This window comes from Papio anubis, chromosome 4 (assembly GCF_008728515.1).
Source record: "Papio anubis isolate 15944 chromosome 4, Panubis1.0, whole genome shotgun sequence".
In the NCBI taxonomy this organism is placed as follows: Eukaryota; Metazoa; Chordata; class Mammalia; order Primates; family Cercopithecidae; genus Papio; species Papio anubis.
In genome coordinates, this window is record NC_044979.1 from 24751787 (window position 1) to 24764443 (window position 12657).

The following is a 12657-nucleotide window of genomic DNA, read 5'->3' on the forward strand; positions in this document are numbered from 1 at the left end:
CCAGCGAACTGAAATAATCTTTGAACCCAGAATGAGAATGAAACACTAACTGTCAAATGCAGAACTTTTCAGGAGAGATATGGGCCCATGTACAAAGATGGCAAACAGCACTAATAACACAGTTCTGCATTCTGATAACACTTTCTGCACACCACTCTAAGGGAAATCATGGACTTTTATGAGAACACAGTATAATCAAACTCTCTACCCTGCTAGATTTATATGGGAAAAAAAAAAATCAACCTACAACTCATAATAAAATCCACCCCCAGACATGGGCCCATCCTTGTACAAAGAACTGTGACCAGTTAGCTATACTCAGATGATAAATGGGCCTTGGGAATCAAAGTCGAGTGAGGCCATGCCAAAGACTGGAAACAACTCCGTCTGCAGAAAGAAGGCGTCCCCAGCAAACAGGGCTCCTTTAAGATATATTTCTTACTTTCTCAACTGCTCTCAGGTATGACATTTAAGACACAGAACAAACTGGAAAACAACTCGGGCAAAGGAAAGAAGCCTCAGAGGAATTGATTTGAGATATATTCAACTCACTAGTATTATCTGAGTCGAAAAAGATCATTTAGAAATGATTTACAAGGGACTTATTCAGAAACAGCAGCAACAGGCATATTTAAGACCATAAATCAGTGGAACATGAAAACCGAAGAAAAATCCATAAAGGTTAATGCACTTTGGAGCACATTTGCCTCTTAATTCATGGGAGTAAGCCATTGGCACATCAGGAAGAGGTTCTCCCCCAACAAGCTGTAATTGTTCATGCTGAGTGTAACTACTATCTGTGCCTTTTGTATATAAAGATTTTCTGTGTAAAAGTGCAAAATAAGCTCATCACTGCAGGGCCCAATCATGTCCTCAGCCCATACCCGTAGGAGACAATTTGCTGAACTAATCAAATAAAAAGGGATTTGGGTGCTCTTATTTGTAATGTGTGAAATTCATGTCTGGGAGTAGAGGAGAAAAGGGGTAAAAATCGTTAAATAAAGGGAGAAAGAATATCATCTACAAAATTTGGATTCTGCAGGTTTATAAACAAATTTAACTTAAAAAAATCTTACCATGAGTATATTGCAAGTGATTTGTGACTGCAGTTAAGTGTTCCCTCTAGACTGAAAAGCACTTTAGGTAAAATGAAGTAAGCCTCTCTAAAAATGACAGCTGTTAAATTTTTTTAAGCATATAATTTGGAAATTGAAGTGACTTAAACTCTAACCCTTAATATCAAACAATCTTTTTAAACCAAAAATTGCATAAATAAATAAGGGATGCTGACACAAAACTCAGAGAACAAATAATAATCCTGCTTTTCCGATAGGTCTGGAATTTTGTTTTTATCCTTTCAGTTTATCTCACAGTAAAATAACCTCTTCTTTATTTTTTTTTCAGAAGGTAAAGCTTTCAGAAAATTTTCCAAGAAAAACTGTAATTTATTACAAAATGTCTATCATACACCTGGAAACTGATGTGTCACATATTAAATATACTCTGTTTTAGGCGCCCCATATCAGTTTGGCCTTCAGACTCTGTAATGCAGGACACAGAAGAATCTGGGAAAGCTTCTACCTGTTGCTATGCCAGTAGGAGCTGTATTAATAATTGCTTACACCCATGGAGCGCTTACCATGTCCTGAGCTTTATATGGATTCTTTTTTATGTGATTTTCACAGACACTCTATGAGGACTGTGCTTTTACTATCTCCATTTTACATGTGATAAAACTGAGCAGCTGAAAAAATGGCAGTAACATTAACAGCTGACAGTTCTTATTGTTCTTATTATAGTCATCTTTCAGTATCCCTGGGGGACTGGTTACAAGACCATCTGGGTGTGTGCACACTCCAGTCCGGCAGTTGGCCCTGCAGAACCTGCGTATATGAAAAGTCGGCCCTCCATATCTTCTGATTTCAAAAGCTGTGAATGCTGTATTTTCGATCTGCATTTGGTTGTGGATGCACAGCCCTCCGATATGAGGGCCAACTATATTTATTTAAGAAAATCAGCATAGAAGTGGACCTGCGCAATTCAAACCAGTGTTGTCTGAGGGCCAACTGTATAGGCCAGCACTCTTTTAAGTAATCACCATGCTTTACTTCACATATTCCTTACAACACGATGAAGTTAGGTACTTTTATAATTGCCATTTGGAAGAAGACATGAAGGCACAGAAAGGTGAAGTTACTTTCCCAAGGTCATATAGCTAGCAAGGGATGGGGCCAAAATTTGACCTTGGACAGTTTGTCTCCAGAGACCATGCCAGACTTCATCACTCTATCCAACATACTTCTTTAACATCACTGCATCTCAAAGGTTCACCCGTAGGGTTAGAACTCCAGAGGTGGGCAGGTAAGGAGATGACAATCAATAGACTTAAGTCCATGTTGAAAACCCTAAAGTGTGTGTTGAGGTACTGGGACCTTGTGTGGATGGAGAGAACCATAATATTACTAAACATAAGCATTTGAATATATCAAAGACCGAATTATTTCTCTTAAAATACAACAAATATTATCTCTAGCCCTGACTTCTTGCTCCTGACCTGTGTTCCCAATCACTTGATAGATACTTTCAAGTGATGTCCTCCTGATAACTCAAACTATGTCCAACATGGAGCTCTTCGCTGCTGCACTCCCATTATCATTTCCATTCTCTCCTCCTGTGTTCTCTATTTTTGTGTCATCATCATTCCAGTTACCTAAGCTCAAGCTTAAAAATCATCTTTCACTTTTTCTTCAGCCTTGCTACTCATGCAAGAAGCTTCTAGATGTATAGACATTCTCTTTATATTAAATCTTAAGTTCATACATTTATCTACTTGTTTACCCCTTCACTTATTTATTACTCCTTATGCTGAAAGGTAGGCACTATGTTAGTGTTCTAGGCCTAAGGCACCCACAGTGAAAGAATTATCCCCCAGGAGCTATCACCCACTTAGCATATGATATGAATAGTGTTCAAGTTGTTTTAATGTTTGCCTGAGTGCCTTCAACGTATGTAATATATGACTATTTGGTTAATCTCACTAAAGCAAAGAATCTAGAACTCCTCGCAGTTTCATAAAACATGCCTTGCTCTCTCTTGCCTCCAGCATGGTCTCTGTACATGCTGGTTCGTTTATCTAGAACAGTGTCACCATATATCTGTCCTGACTGTCACTTGTCCGGTAGCCACCAGCTTAGATGTCACTTCCTCTAGAGGCCCTTCTCCCTTAAGTGTATGTTGAACGCCCTTTGACTATGTCACCACACCACCCTAAGTCCACAGAATTCTGCTGCTATGGAGGTATCTGTCTTCCCTACTAGTTTTTAAACATCTTGAAAAGAGGGAACATGGCTTTTTCATTGTAGACAATGTTTGGCATCCAGTAGGAACTCAAGAAGTAAGTCTAATATTATTTCTACTTCTACTCATTAGCAAACTTTGAGTCCCATGTACTCTCTGTATTTTTTTAAGTTCATGCCTTTTCTTATAATGATCCTGTGGTCTACTTCTAGTGTTCCCTTGCATTTTCTAAATTGTAGCAAATCAGCTAAAGAGGAGTTTCGAAAATGTATCATTTTCACAATAGCCTTTCTTCAAAGGACCACTTCAAAACTAAGTCACTCACAAAGTTTTTCCTGATGCCTGTAAAACTGTTTCATGTATTTGAACTATTTTACTTCATAGCATTAGTCTTTTTTTCTACCTGTTTTTCTCTTTTAGAATTAAGTTCCTTCTGAGCAGCAACTGTGTTTTGTACATCTTTGAGTCATACCTGAAACACTTAACACTATATCAAGTACAGTGGACATAATTAATGTTTTAATAAATAATATTGTTATTTTTACAGCTTGTTTAGGCTTGTCTTTAAAGGCAAGTCCTTCTTGAAGGGGATACAATATACAGATTATTTTAAAGCTATGTTTTAGGAAAGAAATATGGCTGGCTAAGCAAGATAAAGAATAGAGATGGTGAAAGAAAAAAAGAAAGTTGTGAAGTTAAATGATGCATGTACTATGCTAAACATATCAATATGAGGCATTTTTAAGGCAAACTATCAGCAAATTAAAACCTAGTCCTTTTCTCAAACGTGAAATTTGGTGAAGCTGGCCTAAACTGAACATTACTCAAGTATCAATAACAGAAGTCAAAGTCTGGGTATTTCATATGTTGAAAACGTGACTGACTTGTGTACCTACTAGGATAAAATTATATACTGTCTGGAAGAAACAAACTGGCTCCATGGTTCTTCCACTCTTTTCCAATAGGATGGATTGCACTACATTTAATAAATGAAAGCTTTGGAAAAGTTAGTCTGAATGATCTCTAATGAGCCTATTTGGCAACCACCCTTATTGCTGAACTTAGTTTATTATTATTTCTTATCGCACTCTTACGTTTACTATCACTTGATTAACTGACAAAGTGTTCTGAATGCACAGCGCCCTAAGAAAAAAGTAGTCACTAATGATATGAGTCACAGACAGGCAATAACAATTACGAGTCTTGTCCCTTAAACTTTTCTATTTTTGTTTTCCTGTATTCACACACTTGATCATTAATTCAGGTAAGCCAGGATCATCTTCTCATATCACTGTTGGTTTCTTTCTCTGTTTTCACATCTACACTTTGCCTGAAAAATATCTACAATTATCTTGCAACAGTATTCACAAAGTTATTTTTCTACGGTGGTTCAAAGTTCTTCTCAAATTTACCTCCTCCAGAGCCCTTTCCTACTTAGAAGAGATTATTGCCTTTTAGAGTCTCACTTTGGGTCATCTATGGAAACATCACACTATCAGGATTTCAACATAACAAAATAGACTGGAGTAACATCAAATTTACATCAAAAGTGAACTAACAGTAAACCAAGCTAAATATTTTAAGCCATCTCAGCCAGCATTCCATTCTTACAGTTCTTTGTTCCTTCAAGAGGCACCAGTGTTAAATTCTTTATAGTTAATTTCATAAATAGGTCCACTTATTACGTAGGAATTAAATACTTTAGTATTTCCACCTTTCTATTTTATTTATGTTTTCATATCCCCTGTAAGGCTAAATCAGAGTTAAAAATTCTGCTTACAAATCTGAGATATAGAAAAGTATAGATTATTACATCTCTATACAGGATAATAAAGAAAAGGTATCTTCCTGTCTAACTGATTACTTGCAAGTGAATATCTATCAATTGTATATAGGCATTAAAATTATAGAATATGCATCATTTTCTAAGAAAAACTAGACTCTGTAGAAGAATTTTGATTACAATATTATCAGTTCCTGCAGAACTGATATTCTTTTGGATTATGTTGATGACAAATTCCTAAAACTCACAGAAGATAAAACAGCTGTCCAAGCAAGAGTCAATGTCTGCAATCAGGTGACTCTGCCCAGTGTGTTATACTCAGCAGAATATGCAAGAGACAGAAAAAGCCTGTAGAAATAGTTTGTACATTTAAAAAAATAAAACAACAAAACTCCAGTATAAGCCCTGGTTTCATCTGAGAAATGTTTCCTGTTTTCAAAGTAATGGAAAAATACAAGAAATATATGCTTTATCGTAACACAAACACAAAATACATCTTAATGGAAAAAATTATTTCAGAAAACTACTTTGGCTCAGATAAAACTTGGGAAAAAATTTCTAGCCATCATATTGGCAGCGAGTTCTAACACAGTTGATTTTAAATATGATAGTATTCATAAAATTGTTCATTGCTATAAGGCTGACAATAAAAAATTATGGCAACAGGCATGATAGCCACAAGCACAAAAGTTAGTTTTGCATTTACCATTTATGTATTCAGTTCATTACTTCAATGCATTCACACTTATTCATGTCTTTAGAAGTGTTTTTTTGTTGTTGTCATTTCGACATGCATATCTTGTTTTGGAAGCAATATAATAAGCCCTTCTTGGACAGGAGGTATTCACTGTATTTTCTCTCTCTCTCTCTTTTTTTTTTTTTTTTGTTGAGATGGAGTTTTGCTCTTGTCGCCCAGGCTGGAGTGCAGTGGCCTGATCTTGGCTCACTGCAACCTCCACCTCCCGGGTCCAAGCAATTCTCCTGCCTCAGCCTCCCGAGTAGCTGGGATTACAAGTGCCAGCCACTGCATCCGGCTAATTTTTTTTGTATTTTTAGTAGAAATGGGCTTTCATCATGTTGGGCAGGCTGGTCTCAGATTCCTGACCTCAGGTGATCTGTCTGTCTCGGCCTCCCAAAGTGCTGAAATTACAGGTGTGAGCCACCGCGCCTGGCCTATTTGCTCTTTTAAAAAAATATGGAGCAGCATCCATTTTACTGTTTGGTTTTGACAAATTCTCAGCAATAGTTATTCATGTAAGATCCCAGCAACAACCTGACACATGACAGTAAGCCTACCAAATATCTAAGTATTAATTCAACTAACATTTACTGACCATATGTAAGCTGGGCCCTAGAAGCTAGGAATGCCAAGTCATGTAAGTCAAGTGGATGCATGATTATTGCTCATATCTATAGTGCATGTTAGTGCTTACAATAGACTTTCACATATTTGAACCTCATTCTGCTTTGGGGGCTGTTTTGACAGTGATAATTATTTCAATTTTACATATGAGGAAATTATAGTTCAGACAAGATAAGTAATTTACTGAAGGTCACACTGCTATCAAGCTTTCAGACTGTATCTTGAAGCCAGATCTGGTTCCTAATTAGTCCACCATTCTTTCTTCTATACCACTTCCTAAAAGTGGCAAAGCCCATAATGCCTGTAAATCCAGAGGAATGTAAAATACATGGCCCACAGGTTCAAAGATTCTAGAAAATTTCCCAAGGAGCAGAAATACGGAAAGGCTCATTTTTCACAACTAAGTTTTAGATATTTTGGTAGTTTTAGAACTTTCTGATGCACAACTATATCCTGAACAGTTTTAAAACACTAGCAAAGTCTGATGTGTATAACCTTGTTGGAAAAGTGGGTGGGCAAAATGCGTATATAAAAAGGAGCAACATGACAGGAACTTTTACTATTGGTGTGTTATTTCATATAGGAAAGGATCCCAAAATGGGTAGGACATGATCAATGCTATACACAGGTTCTGGCAACTGTGAAAGATCTGAGATTTTTCTAAGACTTAACCACAATAGTAGGCTGAGCACAAAATCTGCATCTTTTGCCTCTGAGTTCTCCAATGACAGAAGTCAAAGAAGAATTAGACTATGTGGGTTTCTCTGTAACCTGGTTGGCCATTTCCCCTAACAGCACAATTACCCTGCTAATGAGATTAAATTTGGTTTAACTAGAGGATTATTTCACTGCAGAGCCCCCCGCCGACTCAGGTTCCCACAGGATCCATCCCTGTGTTGATGCACCCATCTAACATTCATCTGCCTTAATGAAGGCCAGACACGAGAATCAGGCCTGCACAGTAGCGGAAAACACAAGGGCTTTTGTTTATATTGAAGAAGAGCCTCATTTAGTCAATCTGAATCTTCCTAATACCCAGTGAAATATTTATTAATGAGTATCAGCACAGCAAGCCAGAAAGTCTTATTTGCATTCATTTAAACCATAAATAATTGAAGGCAGAGTTCATTCCTTCTGTCATGGTTTCAGGAAAATCCTCAATAGCATGCTGAATAAAAAGAGACCATTAGTGAGAGAAAATGAATTAAAAGTTGAGGGTGGTAGATGTTTTGCCTACCCTTGCACTACATGGATCGTTTCCTGATAATATATAATTCATTATCTTGCTATAGGCATCTCAGTGGAGGTGACAGAATGAGATACTAACAATTTTTTTCTTATTTCTTTAGGTCATTATAGAGGACATATCTGTGCTATTCATAAGGTCGGATCAAAGATGGTTCTGAGCAGACATGGGTATCCCTTTATTCGCTTACTCACTCATCAAAAGAAGGACTTGATCAACTTCAACCGCAAGCTTGAGCCATTGTATTCCCCAAGATAATTTATGTAAGTTAAAACATTGGAATGGTACAGAAGCATGAGATTATCTTTAAAAAAATTGTATCTCATGCTCAGATTTGAGAATTTATGTATGCTTGACACTCTGTAATATTGTTATTAGAGAACAGAAGATGCCTGCCCACCCACACTGAAGTTATGACTAGACGTCAACACTGTCCATTACTTGGGTCATCTAAACTTTGAAAGCAATGACCAGGGGATCTTTGTGAAATGTTTCCCTAAATGAATTATTTTTGACTATTGTTCCTAAGATTGCTTCAACTTTTGAAACAAAAGAAAGAAAATCTATCATCAGAGGACAGTGCAGAAATACTACTTAATAATGTGACGATTACTTAATACTGCTTTATGAGGACAATAAAAGGAATGCTATTAAAACAAAACTGGAAAACTTTTACTTTTCAGAAGGAATCAGAATAGTTAAAAACTATTAGAATGATTGAAGGATATATTTATTTCCAAAAGTACAAGTAATACATAAATCTACCTACTTTAAATGTGACTTTACGAGACTCCAAAAGGATGACACTGGATAATAACATTTCAAATTTGTTTTCAGAATTTTTTAGTCATTTTCACATTCATTACCTAATTTAATGCCACCAGCATTTTAGAGTGCTAAGCTGAGACTCTCATCTGGGGAAGTGATATGTTTGACTGTAAGTATAAATGTAGAGAGGGAGGAAAGAAAATATGATGGGTGGATGGATGGGTAGATGAATGGATGAATGGATGGATAGATGGATGGATGGATGGATGGATGGATGAAAAAAGTGCATTCTAAAAAGCGACAGCTACCTGACTCACTAAGTTCTTGATATTTAACCTGCTCCTTTGAGTGTGCATTATTTCCTTTAAATCACATTAATGAGATTAAGGTGAAAAGTAACCTCCAAACAAGTCCCATCTCTAGAAATGATCTAACTCTAGTCCATACCTTCTTCTAGATTGTAAGTGTCTCTGGTCTGGTCTTTTCCATTCCTACTTCACTACCTGCCCTACATCTCACCACTAGACTAATTTGCATCAAGTTTTCACGGTATATTTCATTTCTCTAAAAATTTCAATGGTTTTTACTTCCATCTCATGAATCTCTAATTTTCTCTCTGGTTTTCATGGCCCTCTTAGGATCAGGCTGCGTTACTTTCCCATATCTCTGCATAAAGGCCATTTGATGATTTCAGAAGAATCCAAAATTATTTCTGCCCCGGTTCTTTCGCTTATGTTTTTCTACTTGTTTAGAACATACTCCACTTCAGTGAGGTTTAAGAATACCCATATTTAATATACATGAAATCAGTGGCGCATGGGCTGAGAGGGACAGGGGCAATGCAAATACAACAAGGTATTTGGCCTGCCATTCCACTCGATGAGAATGTGTCCCACAGTAAGCAGGTCAGGGAGGCACCAATCCAGGTCCCTCAATCAGACTCAGCTCCCGGATGTCTTTCATGGTGTTAGACTCCAGTCACCCTGAGTGTGACTGTGTGATCTAGTACTTAAAATGTGTATTTTTTATGTGACATAATTATTCACAGGGGGAATACTTCTTTTGGAGTTTAACCAAAGGGGTATAAAATTGGAGGAAAATGTAGCTGGGTTATATTTACCATATTGAGAGACAGTAGTTCATCTCTTGCTAAGCAATTTTCACAGGTAATCACGATGATATCTGATTTTCATCCTAGGTACAGAAGTAGATTCTAACATCCATATATGATTGGAACTCTATGACAGAGATCACCTGAATTTTACCTGTCTCTCAAAATTACAGCTTAAGGCTTATTTTCTGTAGTCTACACTAATCTCTTTCTGTTCCCTAGCTTTCACAGTCCAAGGAATGCAATGATGTGTTTATAACTCTTCTTTCACTGCCCTCTGTTATTTCTCTTAAAATTACCTCTCCCCAACTATATTTTCATGTCTCTGAGTACAGGGTTTGTGCTTTTATTTTTTTTCTGTCTTTCTCATGGTTCCTAACACAGCGTGCCACTCATATTAAGAACTCAATGGTATGATCGTTTGAGCAACATAATATACAGGAGAGGCCACAGGGTTTGAGGTCAGACAGGCCTGGGTTGGAATTTCGGCTCTCCCAGATATTTAACTGTGGCACTTTTCTGACCACTCAGGCTCCTAATCTGTAAAATGAGGAAATAATACCTGTCTTGCAGGGTTATTATAAGATTGGCAGTGATGTATGTATTGCAGTTGTACCTTAAATTCACCTAGTGTCTATAAACAGTGTCTGAAATATGGTAGTACTCATTATATGGCAGGTAATATTACTAACAAGTAATTCCTTTGTTTATTTATTTGTAAATATGCCAAGAAAATTACTGCTAAAAGGTTTGTGTGATAAAAGTGATATCACCACAGAGTCGGTCTCTTTAAGTGGGAATTCCCTCAAAGCTTTTAATGACTCAGATTATAATGATGGACATCTCTAAAGCTTATTTGGAGCTTACTAACAATATCCTACGTTTATATATTATTTATAGATTACAGTACCTTCTCATGCATATTTTCTGTATTTCCTAACTTACAAATAAGAAATGTTGAGGACTAACTCTAATATTATCAGGCAAAGGAATGTGGAAGCAGCTGGTTTCTTGGTGGTAGGACTGACAAAAATACTTTTAATTTGCTTGGGCCTCTGAAAGTCCTGGTCCCTCTGCCTGGGCTGCCCTTCCTCCAGACAGTTACACAACTCACTTGCTGACTTCAGTAGGGTGCCAAGACATACATCACCTTCTTAAGATCATTCTCCATCTCCCTTCACTGCCTTTTTTTTTTCTTTACAGCACTTATAATATGATACCATATGCACTGACTTCATTTACTTTTCATTTTCCTTACTGGAAAGCAGGCCCCATGAGGGCAGGGTCTTAGATGGATTCATAGCTGCATATCTAGAACCTAGGAAAGTGCCTAGCACACTGCAAGTGCTACTTAGATACTTGCTGAATAAATGTAAGCTTGTGAAACTGTCTAGCTCTTTGCATAAACTCCAAGGACTAGAGATTCTAGGAATCCTATAGAGCAGGGCTGTGACTCTCACTGAATCAATAGTGAATGAATAGAGATGATGTCTTTACTACTTCTTCCCCACCAGACACATGCAACCACAGTTTTTCAAAGGAGAATAAAGCTCATAACCCAGTTCTGCTTCCAAACCCTTATATTTAGCCCATCCATTGTGTTCCCTGACCTCTAGCGGTCCCAGGAAGTAAAACTAGAATCTGTGAACTTAAAAAAGTGGTTATGTAGCACTGCTCTAGACCGTGTCACCTATCCTTAATGCCTCATTAAGATTGATCTTTGATAATCACACCTGAAAAGAGAAGAGTACCAGTCTAATGATATTACTTGGGCAGAATAGCTTTAATTTTTTTTGAATTATCACCAGTAGCACATTCTTCCATGTTCAAATCCTGCGGCTCTCAATCTGGCCCCCTGTAAAAAGTAACATATGCTCACAATAAATCTTTAAAATGGCTCTATTAATAGAGTGGCTGTGGTGACAGTTTTATAAATGGGCCCCATCTTTATGCAAACTGTGTTTTATTCGATTGCATTATAATGATTTGTAATAAGAATACAGAGATGAATTCTGAGAGAAGGAACTCCAAACGTTCCTAAGCTGGTCAGGGGTTTCAAAGCCCATGCATTCTGTGTGGTGGATTCTGCATTCCCAGAACAACAGACATCATCAGATTAGTTTTTGCTACAGTTGTATGCTTCTCTGGCTGCTTTTTTCCAATCAGATAATAACAGTCTAATAACCGACTTTGGGTCTGTCAATCCAATTACTTCCTATTTGGGATATGCTGACACTCCATTAAGTCGGCAGACAGATGGCAGGGTCTTTCATTACCCTCCGACTGAATAATTAGTTTCCCAGGCACGTAACTGGGGAAGGAGCCTTCGATGAAGTCAGGTGTCTTCCAAATAAACCCAAAGACATAGATTACTACGAATAATCTTTTTTATTTTGAAATGGAGTCTCGCTCTGTCACCAGGATGGAATGCAGTGGCACGATCTCAGCTCACTGCAACCTCTGCCTCCCAGGTTCAAGCGATTCTCCTGCCTCAGCCTCCTGAGTAGCTGGGACTACAGGTGCGTGCCACCATGCCCAGCTAATTTTTATATTTTTTGTAGAGACGGCGTTTCACCATGTTGGCCAGGATGGTCTCCATCTCTTGATCTTGTGATCCGCCCACCTCGGCCTCCCAAAGTGCTGGGATTACAGGGGTGAGCCACCGCCGCACCCGGCCAAAATAATCTTGTTAACCCACTATTACATCAATGCCATGCCTGTAATAGGCAAAGCTATCCAGTTCATCTGAACTGAGGAACCTTTCTGAGCAGCCTTGATCAGGAGGAGTGGTCCTCTGGCCCTATTTCCACCAGAGTCTTCCCCCCACAACCCGTATATCTGATTGGTATTCACTCAAGGAAAAAGGCAGCCTCGGTCTGGGATCCAAATGATGTCATGTTGGGAAAGAAAAACAGTTATTTCATCAGATCTGAGCTTATTAAGAATTTAAAGAAGTACCACACTGACTAAAAGAAGTTGCCTATAGAGAAAGTTAAGTAGAATTTAACTGAAAACTTTTAAGGCTTAAATGTCTATAGTAAATTAAGACTTAATCATAAGAATTTTAATGAAGTTACCTTAACTTCATA

The 12657-nt window shown here is 37.7% G+C and overlaps 1 protein-coding gene across 5 annotated transcripts in view; it reads right to left on the reverse strand.

Annotated features, from left to right (window-relative positions):
- EXOC4 (exocyst complex component 4) overlaps positions 1-12657 on the reverse strand; it is an 818008-nt gene that overhangs the window by 261810 nt on the left and 543541 nt on the right. The window lies entirely within an intron of this gene.